Source organism: Apis florea, unplaced genomic scaffold (assembly GCF_048593485.1).
Source record: "Apis florea isolate Af1SG1 unplaced genomic scaffold, ASM4859348v1 contig_2839_pilon, whole genome shotgun sequence".
Taxonomy (NCBI): domain Eukaryota; kingdom Metazoa; phylum Arthropoda; class Insecta; order Hymenoptera; family Apidae; genus Apis; species Apis florea.
In genome coordinates this window covers 500,633-515,218 of record NW_028256653.1, presented here as the reverse complement: position 1 = coordinate 515,218, position 14,586 = coordinate 500,633, and the positions used below count along the sequence as shown (strand labels likewise).

General features: G+C 42.0%; 1 protein-coding gene and 1 long non-coding RNA gene across 1 annotated transcript; one reads left to right on the top strand and one right to left on the bottom strand.

The window, feature by feature from the left end:
* Window positions 1–14,586, top strand: part of Sema2a (Semaphorin 2a) — a 677,811-nt gene that overhangs the window by 201,672 nt on the left and 461,553 nt on the right.
* LOC147657751 (uncharacterized) lies at window positions 132–1,817 on the bottom strand. Its single transcript, XR_015291836.1, has 3 exons — window positions 1,715–1,817; window positions 821–1,067; window positions 132–573 (listed from the first exon to the last, which is right to left on the bottom strand). It is a non-coding gene; the product is annotated as an uncharacterized LOC147657751 (long non-coding RNA).

The window sequence follows — 14,586 nt, the reverse complement described above, 5'->3', positions numbered from 1 at the left end:
AGTAAAGTTATTTTCATTTGGTGGATTTTTGCACGATATTTTTTTTACACGATATACAGTTACAAGTTTTGTAATACATTTTATTCATAGTTACGTGATTTTTTTTTTTAGCACGTTTTATTTATATTCGCATGCACGTTTTGTTCGCATTATTTGCTTATTTTTATAAACACATTTCGAAGCAAGGAAATAAATTTTAATAATCGAGTCGATTTAAAAAAAAAAAAGAATACTTTCCTGAAAATATTAACTGTTCTTTTATGTGTTATTTTATCGTAATACAATATTTTTAATATCGTTTCAAGTTTGTGCAATTTTTTGCAACCATTTCATTTCACGATTAGAATTGAATATAAATGAAGTATAATAAATTAGCATGCTACGATAAGATACGTATCTGATATTCCAAATATTTTTCATGATATATTCCCCATGACAGAAATTCTTAACTCTTAAAAATACAATACAATGTGGAATGGATGTTTTAAAGTGGTCTGGAGAAATGTCAGTTTTAGAGGGTCACGTCTCAGATTGCAGTAGTTCTCCCAGGGGATGGTTTAACGGACGCGTGTCCTATTTCAGAATGGAAAGATACAGAAGTCTCTTACTTCTTTTCCCGAGATTAGCCTCAAATATCGAAATCGTGCAAAACTAACGTTGTATTACATCGATTTCAATTGATATAAATACAAAGATAATTCGAATATCACGTACAATGCAAATGTTATTAATTTAATAATTTATATATCTTTTTGCGCAAATATACTAATGTCGTTAATATCAATGGAAAATAGAAAAAAAGAAATGATAAAATACGTACCATTGTTTGCGTTTTTTTTTTTTTTTTTTTGACCAATTGCAATTCGAAAATCAAAATAATGCACGCAATTGGTTACCCAATTAGATTAGATGTAATTGGACAAGTAGAAAGAGATTATGACAGGCCAGACATAGTTGGGGTTTAATCCTGGTTAGATAAAAGCGTCGGTAAAATCACTTTCCGTCGGTTAGTTTTCTTCATCCCTTGCCTGTTAGCGGCTGTTAGGGGTCGCTCTTAACAGCGCCATCTGTTGGAAAGGAAGATTAATCGATTTGGGTATAGTACGGAAAAATACACCCTTACGAATTTAGATGGCGCCAAAACGTATCCAATAACACTCTCACCCCCACATTTCCGCTAAATTAGTAGAAATTTTCTTCGATTCGCTGCAATTTATATATCTCTTCGACAAAAATAAAATGCTGTTTGATATTTTCATAAAAAAAAAAAAAACAGATAACGATCGATACTTTGCCTTTCGAATTTTCTTTCTCAAACTTAATTCTCAAACTTTTCAAAACAATACGATAAAAACTCTTCCAGTCTTCTAAAATCTCAATCTCTCCTTTTTTAAAAAAAAAAAAAAAAACTATATATATATATATCCGAGCGATTCAATCAAAGACAAGATTTAATTTAGAGAATGTGACGTAGAGCCAGAATTTACTCGATCGAGGACGTAAAGAAGAACGGTTGCTTTAAAATCCTTAATCATCCCGGACGAGGGATGGGTGGTAAGACGAGAGAGTTTCACAAAAGAGAGAGTTTCAAATTTATCTTTTTCGACGAGGTAACGCTCTGCACCCCCTTGTAAAAACTAGACGAAACCGATCGACGGTGGTTTGCAGGGGTTGGTGGAGGAGAAGAGGGGGTGGCTATTACGTAAAAGCTTACGATTAGCGACGACCACACCGGTCCCCGGGATCCCCTTTGATCGCCGCGAAGCCGGACTCCCCGTGTAATCACGCCGCTACCCCTTTGCCTCGTCCCTTTTCCTTCTTCTGCTTCTTCTTTGTGCCCACGGCGGATGGCGATAATTGTTTCATGCCCGCAGGAAGTAAAGCTCTTTATGCTGGGAGCTTTATTTTGCGGCTGCCGTGCCGGGCATCTAGAGAGAGTCGGGATTAATTAATAACCATACCTACCCCCATTCCTTCTCTCTCTTTTCGATCTTCTCGTCTTTTCGCCCTTGTTTCCGCTCCATTTCTCTCTCTTTCTCGCTTCTTCTCCTTCCCTTCCCACGTCTCCTCTGTCGTTTTTCTACCTCTTTGTCCCCTCTTTTTTTTCTTCCTTCCTTCTTTCCCTTCCCATTAAGGCTAATCTGCAGCAGGAACCGAGTTCGAGCGAAAATTAAATCGGAGCTTATTTGTCACGAGCGAGCACCGTCATTTTTATCCATCGATGCTCTGGATAATACGGATGTTTATATTTAAATGATTCGAATGTTGGAAATTTTATTACACGAAACGAAGAGTAAGGGAAAATTTCAATTTCTAACATACACGATCACAATATCAAAATATTTCGCAAAAATCTATCTTTATTCAACGCGCGCAAAAAAGAAAGAGAGAAAGAAAGAAATTTCATTTGCAAATAGAGAAATATACCCGAGACCATCTCCCAGACTTCGTATTCTTTCCTCGAAAACGACTACTTCCATCCACCCAACATCTTATCCAGCAATTGAAACCTTACTCATAACCCTCGATCTAGCATCGTCCATCCAACCGCGTCCACGGTCGATATACCATCGTCGGTATAAAAATTCCACGATAACCGTGGTGGAGAGCGAAGAAGCTGGTATACACGAGCCTTTATACGTGGTCTAATGGAAGAAGAAGAGGAAGAAGAGCTTCTAGGGAAAGGCTAAGGAGACACGGCGATCTAAAAATGGGTGGCTTCCGCCCCCCCTATATTTCTATCCATGGTCTCTGATCGGGCAAAACGAAGAGGGGATGAGAGGGGAGCATTGGTATGCGCTGGCGGATGGAAGGGTGTCCGTGGCAACGCGTGTTATTTCGTGAAACGGATCTATTTCGAGGGTGCCTGACCCTTAAGTGATATGCGCCGGGAATACAAAAGGGCATGGAGCTGGACGATCGAGGGACGAGGTGGAGCGAAGGGGCGAGGCGATGCAAGGCAAGGAGAGGAGGAGGAAACGTGTTTGCTCGTTCGAAAGAAGGAAGAATCCGGGGCATCTACATGTATTTTCCATTCGTTTGCGATCCTCTCGATACGGGGAGGAATACGGAGTGGAGAGAAATCGAAGAAGGGAAGGAAAAAAAAAAGAAGGGAAAAAAGGAAGTGGTCGAGAGGCGCGATGGTGGACCTTCGTCATCGACGACGATCCTCCTCTTCTCTCCGCAATACGAATGGCCCCCGTTCCAGCAACTCACGACCTGGAAGCTCGACCATCTCCCCGCCCACTTTTGTGAGCCACTTTTCTTCCGGAACGCTGGCCCGACAATCGTATTCCCCCCGTTCCGCCATTACGTTCATCCAGCCTCTGTTCCATTCCTTCAATCTGGTCGCGTTATATAAGGAGACTCTCTCTCTCTCTCTCTCTCGCTCTCTCTTTTCTTTTCTTTCTCTAACTCCATCTAACTCTTTTCGCTGCCGCCACACCACCGCGTCAAGTCGGATTGGAAAGTGTGCTCCGTGGAGAATTCGAAAGGAGGGACGATGGCGTCGCCCTTCTGCTCGGCCAACTCTACGAGAATTCGAGGAGATGTTATGGATACCTGTTGAAGCAAGTCTCTCGCGAATCAAAAACTTGAGAACAGTGTCCTCGATTTTTGCCCGAAATATTCTCCGATAATCTTCGATTATTGATCACTTTTCCGCGCGAGTTAAAAAAACGAAACGGAAGTTGAAGTATTTGAATTCAAAGAGCTGTTCCATTTGATCATTTATATTTCGTGTCCAAGAAAAGACTCGATCGTAAATTATTATTATCTTACCATTCTTGCCATACTCTTCATTTATTATTTTATAAACACTAATACAATTTTCACTTCCATGAAGCAAAAATCTCAACGAGAGCCTTTTCAACGAAACGATAAAAGGAACAACGAGTACGCTCACCGCGTCTCTAATTATTATTACCACGAATATCTAAAAAAAAAAAAAATCATCCGATCGATTTTCGCTATCCTCCCTTATTGCCTTCCACTTTCCCCTTTTCCTCCTCCTCCCTCCCTCCGGAAAAATCCGGCATCGAAGCCCCGGGTATTGCGGAAGCGAGCGCGACGAGCGACAAATTCTCGCACGCTTTATATTCGCGACAAGTGCAGGCGTGCATTCCCGTAAGATTGGAGTGGAAACTTTGAATATTGCCAGCCTGTGCAGGCAGAGTAACGGCCTCGGCGACGTTTCCCTCGTTGGGTCGGTCGATTGGTGTGTGAAATCGCGCGCGGCTCGTAAAATCTCTCTCTACCCTTTACCCGCTTTGCGAGATTGAAGAATCAGGTTGTAAAGGGTTGAATCCGCGCGACGAGGGGGAATGGAGAGAGTGGTGGAACGCGGCGAGAAGGGGGGGAAATTGGGCTAGCGACGACGACGACGACGACGACGCGGGTTTCATGGACAAGGGTGGGGGAGGGATGTTGAAATATAAAATAAATATCTTGAATCCGGCTTGATCCTGGCTTTAATTAAAAGTTGATCCTGCCCTCGATACAGCCGAAAAAAGATTGGCCGATCCAATTTGCGCGCGGATAATTTATCGGCCTGCCCTTTGAAAACGTTGCTCTTTTCACCTCTTCTCCTCCTCGTGTTTCTCGTATTCGCCGCGTTGCCAATTACATCCGCGTTGCCTTCTTTCTTTCTTCTTTTTTCTTTCTTCATACGTGCGTTTTTTATATCGCCCGTGGAATGGAATATCGAAACACGGAATTTCGTAAATGGAATATCTGGTATGAATAGCCTTGTGCAGCTAGCTAACGTGAAATTCAATGTCTCCAAGTTTGCTTTGTCCCCTCTCGCGTGTTATCGCATAAGATAAGGGAGATTTAATATCTGTCCCGCTCGTTTATATTCCTCTTCATATCATTTTTTCATCTTTCATCTTTATTCCATTCTTATATCGATGACGATGAAACTTACGAAATTCGATACGAAGATCGATATGTTCCATTTCTCGAGTCAAAAATTTACGAGCTTTCATTTAAATCCCTCGTCACGAATTCCCTTTCTCGCTTCTGCCTTACGTCGCTCCCCCTTCTCCTCTCCCACAATGGATTCGCCATTGTTGAATTTCCGTATGTGTGTGTGTGTGTGTGTGTGTGAGGGAGAGAGAGAGAGAGACATCGTCCGTTTTTTTTCTTCGATCGGACCAAGGGGAACGAGACAGGATACGAGGGTAATCAGAGGGCGTGGAGGAGAGAGGGAGACAATCCATCAGCCGCCGCGTGGCGTCGGTGTCGTCTGCCATTGGCAGACTTTCATCCCCTAACTTCGAAGCGAGCAAAGTTCCACTATACGCTGCGCAACCGCGATTTCCTTTTTATTCTTTTTCTTTTCTTTTTTTTCTTTTTTTTCGTTCTTTCTTTGTTTCGCGAGAACAGGAGGCGGGAATAGCAGGCAGTCAGATGCAGATGCAGATCATCGGATGGGAGCGTACGACAACAACTGTTTTAGCTAACTGTCGGTGCAGTCGTCGACAGTTCGCCACGTGTTCGAACGAGTTGGAAATTAGTAGGCGGCGGCGGAAGGATTTAGGAGAAAGTTGAACGGGAGTTTTTGGTGCCTCGAATCTCTCGGCGGTTGAGATTAAATCGTGGGACGCGTGGGAGGAGTTGGAGGAGAATTTTAGATTGAAACCGTGTCAACCGTGGTGGAGATAAGTAGAGGATTCTTGAAATTGGCTTCCCCTCTTTCCTGCTCTCTCTTTTTCCGTTACTTTTCTTAAATGGAAGAAGAATATCTTGCGATATGGTGGTTGGAATTGTAATAACAATTTGAGAAAAATAAAGAACGTCCGTCTCAAAAAATCTAATTCGTTCTAATTTAATTTCTCCAAAGGAATCGTTAGAATCGTTCCAATTAATCGAAATGGAATTGTGTATCAACGTGTATTCATTCACGAAACGAAACGGGGATGCATATATTATTGCCTCGTAGACTTCGTAGATGCACGCGTGAAAAAGTGGATGGCGAAGAAGAAGGGTGACGCGAGACGATAGAGGTGTCGTAATGTAAACCGCAGGGTTAATTATCCGCCGGTGGAGCTGTGACTGACGTGTGTGGCAACAGCGGGAACGACCTGCTTCAATATTGCCGTGTTGACATAGAAAACAGGCAACGCGAAGTCAGCCAGCAAGGTATGTCCGCGTTTAAAACAGTTAGCGCTATCGATTCGGCTTGTAAACGAGAACGAGAGGAACGAGGCGTATCGTTTGACGTTTAACCGCGATAAAAGTTTTTGTATGAAAATATCGGTATCGGTAAACTGGCTATATTTGCGCTAGTTTTTGTTACTTGTCTCGAGAAATACGGGTTAATTGAAAAAGGAAAAACGTTGACGGGATAAAACGTTGTTCGACAAAAAGGGGAATAATTTAATCGTGATTTATTTTTCAGTAGTGGATAGATTTTTTTTTTTTTTTTTTGGAACGCGTTACTTGATTTCTCTGATAAAGAAAAATTCTCTGTCGTTGTTTAATTTCGATTTTAACAATCAATGCAAAAAGAATTATATAATACCCGATCCCTTCGATTGTTTTAAAACCACGACAGATAATATAATTCGATTCCTCGTCATCGTTTATAATTTCCAAATAAATATATCAGAAACTTTTAAAATCTAGTCGATGGAAATAGTATGGCCTAATTTTTACGTTCGATCGATCATCAATTATTTAAAATTTTACAAGACCCATATTCAAGAAGATGTTACGTTGTTATTATTACAAAAAAAAAAAACTGGAAATCCGATCCAATATAAATTCCACCCGACAAAAATATTTATCTTACCCTGCCTCACATGTCACCCCTGTCTTGATTAATCTCTATTGCTGCTAAAAACGTCTCGCTACTCTTATTGCATTCGCGTTAACGGGATAATAAAACACAGAAACGCGTCTACTCTATTATCTGTTTAATGCGTCGTGGCCCCTAGAAACATCGCCCTAATGAGCTTGCAAACGAGAATAATCCTGTTTCACGCGTGAAGGGTTGCGGTAATGACGTTACCTATTCTTCGTCGTATTTGTCTTTTTCTTACCGACGTTTCACTGTTCGTTTCGTGATCGTTAGAAACGCGTTATTCGTGGAATTCGAGATCATCAGTTTAGATACAACATCGATGATTATCATCGATTCATTCTTAACGTGGCTTAGATTCGTAATAACGTGACGATTGAAAAAGCACGAATAAACTAGCTACGTTCCGTCTTTCGTTTAAAACTTACGAGAAAGGATTTTCCTTGTCGAAGGAAAATTGATTATTGATTGTTGATATTATATTTGATAATTACTCACGAATAATGGGTGGCATCCAGATTTTTCTGCACTCCTTTATAATTTCTTCTTCGCAAAGTCGAATTTGTTGCTCTTAAATTTTCCACCATTGGAATTGATCCTACGATTCCTGGTCCTGGATTTCTGAAAAGAATTTATTAAAACGATTTCTACAAATCCTATTCTACCAAGGAAAAATTTATCGAAATCGCGTCCTTAAAAATTGCCAAAATTGCAAAAATTTCCCAAAATCATCACTCGCGCAAAAAAAAAAAACTCGTTCATTGGAATATCACGCTTTATAATTTAATTCTTTATAATTTCTTCTCTGCAAAATCGAATTTATCCATTATTGTTTTTAAATTTGGAAAGTTTCCAATGATTTCTGAAAAAAATTTATTCGACGTTTCCATAAATCCTATTCTACGATTCGTTACCAACGAAATCTGAAAAATTTTCGAAAAGTCACGACTCACGCAAAAAGAAACTCGTTCCTGTTTAATTCACTACGTTTTTTAATTTAATCCTTTATAATTTCTTGTCCGCAAAATCGAATTTATCCATTATTGCTTTTAAATTTGGAAAATGTCCAGTGATTTCTGAAAACAATTTATTCGACGTTTATAAATCCTATTCTACGACTCGTTGCCAACGAAATCTGAAAAATTTTCGAAAAGTCACGACTCACGCAAAAAGAAAAAACTCGTCCCCGTTTAATTCACTGTAACCACGCTTCTAATCAATCCCACGTCGCCTAATTTCTTCGGTTTCACAGAAGGGTTGGGGAAGAAAAAAAAGGTGTCACGGCAAAAAGAGCGCGCGGAGATTAATAATCCGAGCATCGTTGCATAGAACGATCCGCGGGACGAGGACGGGACGATAAGGAGGAAGATGGATGATGGAAGGAGAAAGGTAGGTAGCTAGTCACCGTAGCTCGATGCACAAGCCAACGGCGAGGCTCCAAGGATGGGGAGAGATATGTGTCTAACGAGGGTAGTGGGCAAGAGGGTGGTTCGATGGTGGGGGGCGCGAGGAAAATTATTAATCACGGCCTGGGATTTCATAAAGCCCCGTTTAAGCTGTGCACAGTGCATCGTTTATTACCACCCCGGCTCTCCTTCGAGGCTTTGCGCAGCCACCAGGAAATACACCGCTGCTCTCTCTCCCCTTGGTATTACGTATCAAGACGTTGATCCCGTGGCCGCGAGAATAAGTTGGCCGGCCTCCTTTGCGAAAATTGAACGTCTCCCTTCCCCCTCGTTTCGAATTACACAGCGTGGACGCCGAGCAAACTCGAGGACTCGCGGTTTGTTTGGACAGACGGCAAGCCGCTAAATTATATCCGAGATCTCCTGGACTATACCCTTCTCGTGATATCCAAGTTGGCCGAGGTTGACTTTCCCCCGTCGAATATCCAAATTTCGCCGAGTTTCCTCTTCTTGTTTGCGGGACAGGCCGCCTTCTACGAGGGAAATTTCGAAGGAGAGAGGATATTGTATTATATTCTCTTTCCATTTCCTTCGACGATACGTGTCAGACTGGCGATAAGGTCTGGTGTACGCCAGTTTCTCTCAACTTTTTGTATCGTTCCGGGAAACGTCCTCGGAAGGGGAACGTCTGTTTTGTTCGTGCGCTCTCTTTCCTTCATACGTTCGTATGAAAACATTTGTACGCTTGAATTTGCGTCGTCTATTTGAAATTGTAAATAACGAATGAGTAATCTTTGTTTGTTATACGCACCGTTTCGGGGATTATTATATTTCGTCCCTATCTTTCAACTTGATTCGACGATTGATAAAATATACATTATCTCTTCTGAAACAATGAAACCAAGTTACAATTTTGAAAAAACTTTAATTCCAAGCATCAAATATATATATGTATATATATATATACATATAATTTAAAAAAGAAGAATCCAAAAAACTCGCGAGATCCGTTTAACATCGGTGAAAAATTGCAATCATTCTTCCATTAATTCGATCAATCGATGACGATGCACGATAAGCCCTCTCGTTCCCTCGGCAATCGAGAGCTTTCTTTCTGGCAACGCACGTGCGTCATGCGAGCGCGTGCACGTGACACGCGAGGGACGGGATCAAGGAGGGTGATTTTCCCTGTAAACTAAGTAGTACAGAGCGAGTAGTATCGAGTGAAGGGGGAGGAGGCCCAAGGCGTTCTAGGAAGGGATTATCCGAGCCGGTATTCGGTAATTGCTGCTAGCAATTTACTCGGGCAAATCCCCATTAACCGAACCTTGTCGGACGTGTTCCTTGGCGCAAGGAACCACGTGTGTCACGGACACTTTCGACGGATGGATCGATGATGAATTTAGCGGAGAGCGACGGGCGAAATTATTCAAAGCGAACCCTTTCCTTTTTTTTTTTTTTTTTCGAAAATCCAATCTGGATCTGGCAATGGAGAGTCCCGTGGGGGAAATAGGAAGGATTGCGAACGATAAATGCTTGATAAAATTTGTATTCGCGGAGGAGGTGTACTAACGAATAATTGCTCTATTTATTATTTATATATATAAATATAAACGAGCGCTTATTAGAGAAACGCGTTCCATTATTCTCTTTGGCCTGAGAACACCAGAGTTTTATATACTCGATATAATAAAAATTAAATTTTTACGTCCGAATAAACCTGTTGCTCCTTTCCCATCTTTGCGAGCACAACAACAAGCGTTGCCGCAACTTCGAAACTAACTTTCTAAAATTAAATTAAAACCCGTAAAACGAAATCCTTCAGAAAAAAGATCGCGTCCCTTCCCACCCTTATTGCACGCGATAAACCCACTCGAGGGTTTAGAAAAAAAAATCCTCTCGCGACAAACCTTGTAAAACCTCGTTTCACAGCCGTCGTGAAACGGGTAAACAGGAGCTGCAACAATTGCGGAAAAACAATCGATGATGGAGAAGGGGCCATCTCGAAACGGAAGGAAAGGTTAATGCGACAGGTGACGTGACGTTAAGTCGAAATCGAGCAACTTCCCCTCTCTTGGTATAAGGGTATCGCGGATAGGTCCAAGGATAGGCCGTCTAGGATTAGGATCTATCCTTTAGCCTGCCATTCGTTTCTCGAGCAATAGTGCATTACTCGAGGGGCGAGGAGACAAGAGGAAGGTGGAAGGGGGGAAGCTGTCGAGGCAAAGGCCCTCCTCTCTTTCTCCGCATCTGGGGAAATGTGCCGAGATTACGGATCCAATTCCAATAAAAAGTTTAGCACGTGAGACGACTGACAGCGGGGCCAATTATTATTTAACCGACACCCTCGAGTTGGAGACACTTTGAATGTCCGCGGGAAATCTGGAAGAAACTGTCGGATTGGATGGGAGAAATAGAGAAAAATATTTCTCTCCTCTTCTCTTTCTCATACTCTACGAAAGAAACGTGGGTATTTCGATTACAGGCGCGATAAATTCTTGAACGAACAAGGAACGCTCTCCTCGTTTTCGCTTAATTGGCCAACTTATTATTTCGAGCGAGTAATTAAGCGATGCCGTATCAAAAGAACGCCTTTTTTCCATCCCTTATCCCTATACATAGGACATCAAACGATTCCGCCCTCCTTTTGATCCTTTTCTCCGTTAATAGCAATAAGAAGGCATCCCCTATATCGGAACTATGATTCTTCCCTTTCCGCTTTTAATCGGGATCGTTTGCTCCCGAGTTCCTTTCGCCATGCGGTCTTTCCTTATTTAACTGAAAAAAAACGAAGCATTGTTCCGCAGATTTTCATTATTATTATTATTATTATTACTATTATATTTGTATTACTGTAAATCTTCTTTTCGTTGAATATTTTGCAAAGTTTGATAATTTGAATGATATTTACGATGTTGTACGAGAAATTTATTATCGTGGGATCCTTGTCTCTTTTGCGTCTCATTTAGATGTTGGCTAACGGGAAGGAAAATTGAATACGAGGAACAAGAATTATTTCATAATACAAAAATTTCATTGTTTATCTTATCGTATCTACACTCGAGAAGAAATTCGAAAGATGGAAGATTGGAAGAATCTAATCTTATCATCGTTTCTCGTTAGAATTCATTCGTTTCGTACATTCCGAGACTACGCTTACTTTCAAACCCTTGTGTATAAGCACAAATTATTTGGCACGATCCATCTCTCGATTCGTCAAAATTGCATCTTCGAAAAGGGACATTTCGATCAGATTACATTAATTGATCAACGACAATTTTTCGTTCAATCAGGGACAAAATCTGGATCCCCCATGTTCCATGCTTAACGGCGTTAATCAATACACAACGAGTCGGTTGCAATTTAAAGTGAGCCGTAATTGTCGTTGGTTCGTCCATTCATTAGGCATTTTCTATTTCGCGCGGATCTTTTTTTATTTCTCCCTTTTCCTCAACGTTGTTGTCCCGTGCTTCGCTCGAGCACTCGCTTCGCAGCCACGTTAATTGGGTTGCGGTGTCGGGCAACGCTCTCGTAATTAATTACCCCCGGTGTCGGCTATACACCGTGATGACATTACGCGGCGACATGCGCGCGAAGATGGCGAAAGATTATCGGTAAAACCCGGGTGTAACGCGCTTCCTCTGTCTTGTAACGGGATCGGGCGAACAGGATCCCCTCTTCGTAAGAGTTAGTCATCTGCCATCAACTTCCATCGGTTCAATTGCTCGTTGACAAAGGAAAATTTCGGCCAGATTTATCGCTCCTCGTTGTTATTCGTGATTCATCTTGGTGGCTGCAAATTTCTGTTCGATTTTATCGAAGTCGAGGAGGAAAGGACGGCATTCGAAACATTATTAATTCTTTAATAAAGAGGGATAATATCGAATTATCCTTTTCAAAATTTAAGATTAAACCTCGACACTTTGAATTAATCTCGTCTGAAAACAGGTTTGAAGATCACACGTTACTTTAAGAGAATACTTCAAAAGATATTTTCCGCTCAGCTCGCAATTTGAAACTCGACTCGAAAATCAGATTGAACCGATATTTAATTCGAATAAATCGATAAATTTTAAAATACTTGAATCGCCCTCGATCCCCAAAAGCCACAAACGTTGCTGCAACGTCAGGTCCCGACGATTCAACGATCCGCACGCTGTAGACAACGGCGTGGCGAGAATACCGGCGTTTCTACGAATACTTTGAATGACAGATTACTCGCTGGCTTGCCACAAATCCCACCAAGATGCGTCGAAACTCTCGAGCAACGGGTGTAGGTGTAACACGATCCATAGCGTTGCCGCGTCAATCATGCGCGTCTCTTCGTGATGGTGGTGGCCCCGACCGCTTCCGTGTCGAGTCAGAAATCAGGTATTAAACGTGATAATTACAATCGGCGTGGCCGCGTTGCGGTATGTTCACGTGACGTAGCGACGTAGACCGATGGCTTCGTGGAGAACCGTGAGCGATCTCGTTCCACGGAGAGGAAGAAAACGATCGATCAAGATGATAAAAAGATAGCAGAAAGAAAACAGGCGGGGAATTTGAAACTTAACGAGTATATTTTATTCCTTTTTTTCTCACTGGATGAAACTTTCTTTCGAAGCGAACTGTAAAACAACCTTACTTCTCGACTGGAAAAGCCAAATTCGTTAAAAAAAAATAATACGAGTAGTTTCAAATATTCCATCCGTTTTCGATATAATCGAACACTGCAGAGCAACAATGAGAAACATTCACATCCCCACGAATAGCCGACAGTTAGAGGACTTCTGGTTGTACACGCGACGCGCAAGAACGTATCGATTGGGGTACAGATCCCTGTTGCACGTAGGCCAAATGACGGCGTATTATTCCCCACTTACCCCTCCCGTTAGCAAAGAATACGGGAACACGACGTGAAATCGCTCGCGTGCCGCATGAATCATCATTCATTTCGTGTTACGCGAGCTGACGTACGCGTCGGTGTTTGTGCACCTGCAGTTACTCCATCCCCCTACGTGTGCAACACCGTGTCCGCGCGGACTTTGAACGACGCCGGCCTGGTGGACGCCGCGCTTTTATCTCCGGAATCGGTTTACATGACCGGCATCTGATAACAACCGGCCCGGGATACCCCTTATTTACTCCGTTTCTACACCGCCCATCCCGTTCCACCTTACCCTTTTTTCCTGGGGAGGGAGGGGATGTTGCGAAGGCGATCGTTATCGTTGCGCGTTGTTGCTTCGAAATAGCCCCTTGATGCTCGTTGATGGAATTCTTGGGGATGGAATCCATTCCTTTATCGTAATGTGGTTCGGCTTTCTGATCTGTTTTAAAGTCGCATCGCGTCGAGCAAGGAGTGTATTCACGTTAAGTATAGTATAAGTATATTCGTAGAAAGGGAATTGAGGAAATAATACAGGAGTTTTAAAGGAGACAGTATATAGATGTTGAAGGAATGATTTTGAGCTACGTTAAATAAAGATAAGAATCGATATGAGAATTGTTATTCTTCAAGCGAGTCTATTTGGCAACTTGCCAATTGCAGGCCAGCAGGCTTAATTGATGTACTTAATTTGAACAAGAAATTTTGCCAGAAAATGTTTTCTTTCACGGCACTCTCACGAGTTCTGAAATATAAGAAATGTAAAAACATCGAGGAAGATGAGTTAGAGATTCGCCCTTTCTTTTCAACGTCATCGTCTCTCCAAATAGATGATTATTCATCATCAGTTTCCGGATAGAGTCGTCCCACAGCGCGACGAATGATGCCTTTAAATATCCTCCAGACCGGTGACAATAGGAAGGAAGGGATCGAGGGTCGAATGTGCAAATCACGATTTTTAAGTGGCGACGGGAATAACGTTTCACATCTAAATAGACATCGAAGAATTCGCGATCTAAGAAAGATCTTCCGACTAGTAGAGAGGCAGCAGTCCTTGCTGTCTCCTTAGGAGTGATCGAGAGGATTTCAAAGAACGTGTTACGATGACAAAATGAGCTCTAGGTCGAAAAAAGGAGGTAGAGAAACCAGGGTTTTTTGGGGGGTTCTACATGGTAGGGATCCCAAACAAATTGAGCGGAGATCCGGTTGTCTGCTCGTTTATAATGATATCAACGCGTCTGTCTATCCTCTCTTCTCCACACTCCTCTATTATTCTCCCTCTTTTCGTTCTCTGTTTCGTTTTGATTTCACGCCTCCACCCTTTTCTCCTCGATTTCTCAGTTTCTCTTGTGTATCTACAAACGATCGCAATCTTTCACGCGTCGATATCATTAAAGACGTGCAATAAAATCGTGTGAAACGTTCGTACGTTTTTCACGTGGATAATATGTTCTTCCATCGCGGTTGTTTTCGTTCGTTCGTTCTTCAATCGTGACTCTTTCCCTTCCCAC